General features: G+C 35.3%; 1 long non-coding RNA gene across 1 annotated transcript in view; it reads right to left on the bottom strand.

Moving 5' to 3' along the window:
* Nucleotides 1-7,424, bottom strand: part of LOC116657973 — a 48,359-nt gene continuing 40,935 nt past the window's right edge. The window contains exon 6 of the long non-coding RNA XR_004313177.1: nucleotides 1-226. This is a non-coding gene — a long non-coding RNA (uncharacterized LOC116657973). The remainder of the gene's footprint in view (nucleotides 227-7,424) is intronic.

The raw sequence follows: 7,424 nt of genomic DNA, 5'->3' as shown, positions 1-7,424 counted from the left end.
TCTGCTGCATGAAATCTGGGGCCTCAAATGGGAGAATCTAAATGGCTGGAGGTTAGAATAACCTGGAAGTTATTACTCACTCACATAGTTCTGGCTGGGATGACTCAAGGCTGGGATTATCTAGAACAGTGACTGGATTATTCACTTGAGGAAGGTAGACTTTTGAGGATTGGCCTCTTGGAGAGGTGTTCTTGGTCTCCATCTCAGGTCTTATATTCAGCACCTTCTGAGACAGCAGAGGAGAATTTAAGGAATGTCCAGATAGATTCTATAAGGTACAGGAAGAATGTTTCCATGTAAACTCATCTGAGCTTCTTTTCAGCCAAGTGGTGACAACACCACCATAAGCATTTAACAAGTAACTGAACCATAGAATTGTATACACTTATACACTGTATGCTAGGCACTGTGCCAGGCAATAAAAATATAGGGATAAGAGGGCAGACATGGTCCCTGTTCTCATGAACTTTAAAGTCAAACAGGGGAGAAATATTTCAAAACACATAATTAGAGAAGTGTAAAATTTCTGTAATAGAGGAGTCCCAAGGGCCCGTGAGAGAACAGGGAAGGTGCCAACCCTGCCTGTGTTAGGGATAGTTAGGGATAGCTTTCTTGAGGAGATGATATCCAAACAAAGAATTCATAGGTCTTATTGAAGGGAAGAAGGAGGTGATGAAAAACAGTTTGAAGAATGGGGATAGCATGTAGTGGAAAGGACTAAAAGAAAAAAGTAGTGTGGCTTCTTCAAGAGGTGAAAAAATGTGAGAGAGGAAAGCACAAGATGAGATTAAAGAGCAGGCAGAAGCCCCAGGATTAAGGACAAAAGCTAAGCCATGTCAGGGAACCTGCACTTTGTCCTGAGAGCAATGGAAAGTCACTGAAGGGTGTTGAGCATGGGCCTGATAAGGCTTTAACATAGAGAGCAGATTATATGGAAAGACGCTGGAAGTAGGAAACCAGTTGGGAGACTGGTTATCGTCCAGGTAGGATGTAATGGTGGCCTCTTTGATGCAATGGTAGAATAAGAGCAGTTGACAATTCCCAGGGATACCTGGGAGGAATAATGGTGATTCATAAGCAAAGGGGAGTGGAAGAGACAAGAGTCAAAAAGATTTCCAAGGTTCTGTCCTGAGTACCTGGATGTAAGGGGAGTCAGAATCTCAAGAGTAAAAGCATATTAGTAAAGAGAGGTAATGAGTTCAACTTTTGGTCTCTTGAGTTTGTGGTGCTTGTGATCATGCACATGGAAATGTGGGTCTTGGAATACCCTGGTCCTGGAATCCTGTAAGGATTTGGCTTTATTTGGAGAGTGGATGGAGTCATGAGGAGAGAGTTCCATCTCAGGCAAAAGCTCCTAAAAACTCAAAATCTGGCTTATTATTTTGAGTTCCCCAAATACAGCCAGCTTTTCCAGGGATCAGCTCAGGGTGCATACAATCTCCTACCATGTGTCTGCTCTGTGGTGTAAAGAGAACATGATGTAAGAACTCAGAAATCAAGGGTTCTCATTAGACGTGGGAAGTAATGAGTTCTTTCTCAGTAGTTGTATTTAAGCACAGGCTTCAGAGAGATGTTGTATCAGAGATTTAAGCATTGGATAAGTAATTGGATCATGTGATCTTTAAGAACTCTTAAAGCTCTAATCTCTAAGGACCCTTAAAGCTGTGATCTCTACTTATTGTATCTGCTATTTAAAAAAAAAATCTAAATATCTCATGGCCCCAATTTCCTTATCTTCAGAAAAGGGTATAAAGTGATGATTTCAGAGAATCCTTCTAGCTTGGTAACTACAACTGTTTTGTCAACAGCCTCCTTGTTGATAGATCCAAAGGGCCCTTCTCAGTCCTTATCTTGACTGATCCCCACCCCTGTAAGTATTGTATACTGCTAATTACTCTCTGTTCCTTGACTCACTCACTTTCTGGAGTTTCCAAGACAAAGAACTCTCCTCTGTCTCTCTGAGCACTCCTCTTGTGTTCTTTCATGGGCTCCTTTTCCTTAAACGGGGCTCCCTCTTTTTCTTCTCTCTCTTGACACACTCTCATTTACCACCATAGCTTCCATACCCACTAGATGCTTATGTATCAGTCAGTCACTGGAAAGGTATGGAAAGCCTGATCAAAAGTAATTTAGGAAATAAAGAGAGTACTGGCTCACATGACTGAAAAGTCCAGAGACTGAGCCCAGATTAACTGGGGGCTCAGACAATTTCCCCTGAACACATTCATTCCTGGCATCCCTCAGTTCTGCTTTCTCTCTTGCTGATGTATTTCCAGACAGCTTTCTTCAAGGAAGCAAGAAGGCAGCAGCATCTTCAGATCTTATTTACTAATGGATTAACTCCAATTAGAAACAAAGTGTGTCTCCCCAAGATGATGGGACAGAAATATTGGACCTCCTTCTCATTGGCAAATTCAGTTACAAATCTAACCCTGAATGAATCCTTGTGGCCAGGAGGAATAGGAGGATAGTTAGTTGCATTTACTCAAGGTCCACTTGTAAAGTTGAAAGTAGGTTAGTTCGTCTCATGTGGTCCAGAGTTGGGGATGGCTTGCCAGAGGCAAACAAATGTTGAGTGGCAAAAAAAATAGATGCCAACCACAACTGAAGACTTCCAAACCTATCCTTAAGCCCAGGATCCTTCTCTTAACTTCAGACACATGTGACAAATTGCCTTCTGACATCTCCATATGAATGTTTCACAAGTATCCCAAACTCTACATGTTCCAAACAAAACTCAGTTCCCCAAGATCTGCTGCTCTATTTAAATTCACTCTGGCAGTGAATGAAATCACCTTATACCCAGTTACCTGATCCAGAAACTTCAGTGTTATACTTAACTCCTTCCTTTCCACAGCCCCACATTGAATCAACCACCACATCATCTTGATTCTAGCAAACTGTTAAAAGTAAAGTGCACATGTATATTGTAATCCCTAGAACAACCACTAAAAACTCCATACAGAGAGATATAGTAAAATAAAACTGGAAAAAATGTAAATGGAATACAAAAAAAATTTCAAACTTTAAAAGAAGTCAGTTCAAAATGAAAACAGAACAAAGAAAAATGGAAGTCAAAAACAGAAAAGAATTTTAAAATAGGAGAACTAAATTTAAATTTATTAATAATTACATTAAACAGAAATAATCTGAACACACCAGTTAAAAGGCAGAGGTTGTCAGATTTGGATTAAAAAAACACTAAACTATATGCTGTCTACAAGAATCTGATTTTAAATTAATGACATAGGTAGGTTAAAAGTAAAAGGATGAAAAATTATATACCTTGCAAATACCAATGAAAAGAAAACTGGAGTAGATTTATTAATACTAGACAAAGTATGCATCAGAGAAAAGAAAATTACCAGAGATGAAGAGAGGAACTAAAAAATAATAAAAGAGTCAATTCACGAAAAAGATATAACATTCTAAATATGTATGCATCTGACAACAGAGCTTCAAAATACACTGAGTAAAAACTGCTAGAAATGGAAGGAGAAATGAACAAATCCATATAACATTTGGATATGTGAACACTAGCCTTTCCATGACGGACAGAACAAGTAAGAGAATCAACAAGGACAGAGAAGAACTGAACACACCACCAAGGAACTAGATTGAATTGACATTTGTAGAATATTCCATCCAAGAACAGAAGAATGCACATTCTTTTCATATGTTCAAGGAACAATCACCAAAATAGACCGTATTCTGCATCATGAAATAAACCCTAACAAATTTAAAGAACTGAAATCACCCAAACAATATCTCTGAGTATACTGGGCCTAAATTAGAAATTAATAACAAAAAGTTGTCTGGAAAATCCCGCAAATACTTAGATAAAACGTGTTTGAACTTGCAAACAATCATGGGTCAAAGAGGAAGTCTCAAGAGAAATTAGAATATTTTGAAATGAAGGAAAGTGAAAATACATAACAAAATTTGTGGGAATATAGCTAAAGCGGTGTTCAGGGGGAAACTGCCTATCATTAAACGTATGTATGTGAATAAAAGAAAGGTGTCAAATCAGCACTCTAAGATTCCACCTTAAGAAACTAGGGAAAAATATGTGTAGTTTACTGTACAGGAACCATATCACAATAAAGAAGAAAGAAAAGAAGGAAGGAAGGAAGATAGAAAGAAAGAAAGAAAGATAGAAAGATAGAAAGAAAGAAAGAAAGAAAGAAAGAAAGAAAGAAAGAAAGAAAGAAAGAAAGAAAGAAAGAAAGAAAGAGAAATTAGAGGGGAAATGGGCAAAATAAACCCAAAGCAATCAGAGGGAAGGAAATAATAAAGATGAATATAAAAATAAAGAATAATAAAAAAATAAAGCTAGATATATAATAATAAAGGCCAGAAATCAATTAAATTTAAAACAAAATCAATCAAACCAAAAGTTGCTTCTACAAAATTATCAAATTGTTAAACCTCTAGCCAGACTAACAAAAAATAAGAGACAAATTAACAATGCCCAGAGTGAAACAGAGAATATCACTACAGACCCCACAGACATAAATGGATAATAAGAAAACACTTTGAACAACTCTATACATTTAAATTCAACAACTTAGTTGAAATGGACCAATTTCTTGAAAGCCACAAACTACCAAAACTCACCCAAGAAGAAATAGATGACTAATATTCTTATGTCTAAGATATCAAACAAGTAGTTAAAAACTTTCTGAACAGTATGACTCCAGGCTCATATGGTTTCAACAAAATATTAGCAAATTACATACATGCATCTATATATAATATATGTACACACACACATGAACACATACACGTAATATATCTCCACCAAGTGAGGTTTATCTTGGGAGTGCAATGCTGGTTTAACATTTGAAAATCAATGAAACACACAATACTAACATAGTAAAGAAGAAAACCACATGATCATATTTATTAATGCAGAAAAAGCACTTAAATTATACCCAATATCCATTCGTGATTTTTTTAAATGCTCTTAGCAAACTAAGATCATAAGCGGAATTCTTTACCTGATAAAAGGCATCTACAAAAAATCTACAGCTAACATCAGACTTAATGGTGAAAGATTAAATGCTTTCCCTAAGACTGAGAAAAAGGCATGAAGGTCCACTCTTGCTACTCCTATTCAACATTGTACTGTAAGTCCTAACCATTGCAAAAAGGCAAGTAACAAAAAATAAAAGGCATATAGATTGGAAAAGAAGAAATAAAACTGTCACTATTCATGGACAATGTGATTATCTATACAAAAAATTCCAAAGACTCTACAAAAAGAAAAAGCTTCTAGAATGAATAGGTGAATTTGTCAAGGTCACAAAATATAAGGTCAACATGTAGGTTATTTTTTTAAAATGTAATTATTATTATTACTCATATTTCTATATGCTATTAATAAACACCTAGAAAGAAGTTTTTAAAATAGTACCATTTACAATAAGTCCTTAAAAAGTAAAATATTTAGGTAAGTCTAACAAAACAGGTAGGGGATCTGTATGCTGAAAATTCCAAAACACTGATAAAAGAAGACTTAAATAAATGGAAAGTCATGCCATGCTCACTGATTAAAAGACAACATAGTTAAGGTATCAATTATCCCCAAACTAATTGCAGCAGGAGTTTTTTCGGTAGATATAGACAAGATGATTCTAAAATTTATATGAGTCCCCAAAAGAACTAAAATAGCCAAAACAATTTGGATGAAGAAAACAATGTTGGAGGGCTCACACTACCCAATTTTAACATTTATTACAAAGCTACAGCAACAAAGACATTGCAGTTTTAACAAAAGCACAGACATATAGATCAATAGAACAGAGCAGAGAGCACAGAAAAGAGACCCACATCAATATGGTCAGTTGCTTTTCAGCAAAGTCGCAAAAGCAATTCAATGGAGGAAAAATAGTCTCTTCAACAAATGATGTTGGAATAGTTGGACATTCACATGCCAAAAATAAATAAATAAACAAACTTCAACTTATATCTCATACAAAAATTAACTCAAAATGATCACAGAAGAATGTGAAATATAAAACATTTAAAAGAAAACACAAGAGAAATTTTCATGACTTTTAGTTAGGCAAAGAGTTCATAGGCATGACTCACTAAAAATTATTGATAAATTGGACTTCATGGAAATTTTAAATGTTTGCTCTGCCAAGAGAATGAAAAAACAAGCTACATATGGGGGAGAAAATATTTGCAAATCGTATATTTTGTAAAAGACTGTGTTCAAAATATATAAAGAAATCTCAAAATTTAGCAATAAGACAAAAAAATTGGCCAAATATTTGAACAGCTATTTCCCCAAAAAAGACCTATGAATAGTAAATAAGTGTATGAAAAGACGCCCAATATCATTAGCCCTTACGGAAATGCAAACCAAAACTATACTGAGATACCATTATACATCAGTTAGAATGGCTAAAATTAAGGGAGAAAAATCCTAACACTATCAACTGCTGATGAGGATTCAGAGCAACTGGAACTCTCATACACTGCTGGTGGGAAGGAAAATGGTATGGCCACTCTGTCCAACAGTTGATAAGCAAATTGGACTATCAACTCAATACATTATTACTAAGCAATGAAAAAGAATGACTTATTGATACACATAATAATACGAGTGTCTTTCAGAAACATTATGCTGAGTGAAAAAAGTCAGCATCAAAATACTGTATAATCCCATTTATATGACATCTATATGGCAAAATTATAGGGACAAAGAATAGATCTGTGGTTGTCAGGGGTTGCTGGTTGAGGGAAGGTTTGTCTATAAAGGTGCAGCATGAGGAAATTTGAGGGGATGATGGAACTCTTCTGTTCTCTGATTCTGGTTGTGGTTATTTGAATATTGCATGCATTAAACTTCATAAAACAGTATATCAGAAAAGTCAATGCCCCATATGTAAATTTTTTAAAGCCTCAATGACAGAAAACGGTAGAGCAATGTCTACAAAGTTCCCAACCCAAACCCGATAATTTTATACCCAGCCAAGTCTTCATTTGTATGAATGAAATGGCAACACACAGACATTTTCAAGTGTACACGAGTCCAGGAAATACAGGAGAAATAAGACATTCTTTAAAAAGTACTTATTTATGAAATCCAGCCAACAAAGAGATGAGTCAAAATAAAGAATTCAGGAAACAAAAGGACAAGTGATGAGCACAGAATTATTTAAATACATAATTAAGATTAAACAGCTCCAATCATAATTATGATTGCCAAAAAAGACATCAATGTTCTAAACCTCAACAATATAAAAATAACAAAAACTTGCAAGTTTGGAAAGAGAAAATGAAAAGAATTGTAAGAGTGCTAATGCCATCATGTCTGATAACAGGGAGTGATTCCCATACTCTCTAGAATAAAAATTTACCTAAAAACTACTCTAATCATTTGTATTTTATAACTTTTTCCCTTAACCTTAAAA

The sequence above is a fragment of the Camelus ferus genome, chromosome 19, assembly GCF_009834535.1.
Source record: "Camelus ferus isolate YT-003-E chromosome 19, BCGSAC_Cfer_1.0, whole genome shotgun sequence".
In the NCBI taxonomy this organism is placed as follows: Eukaryota; Metazoa; Chordata; class Mammalia; order Artiodactyla; family Camelidae; genus Camelus; species Camelus ferus.
This window is presented reverse-complemented; position numbering and strand designations above follow the sequence as displayed.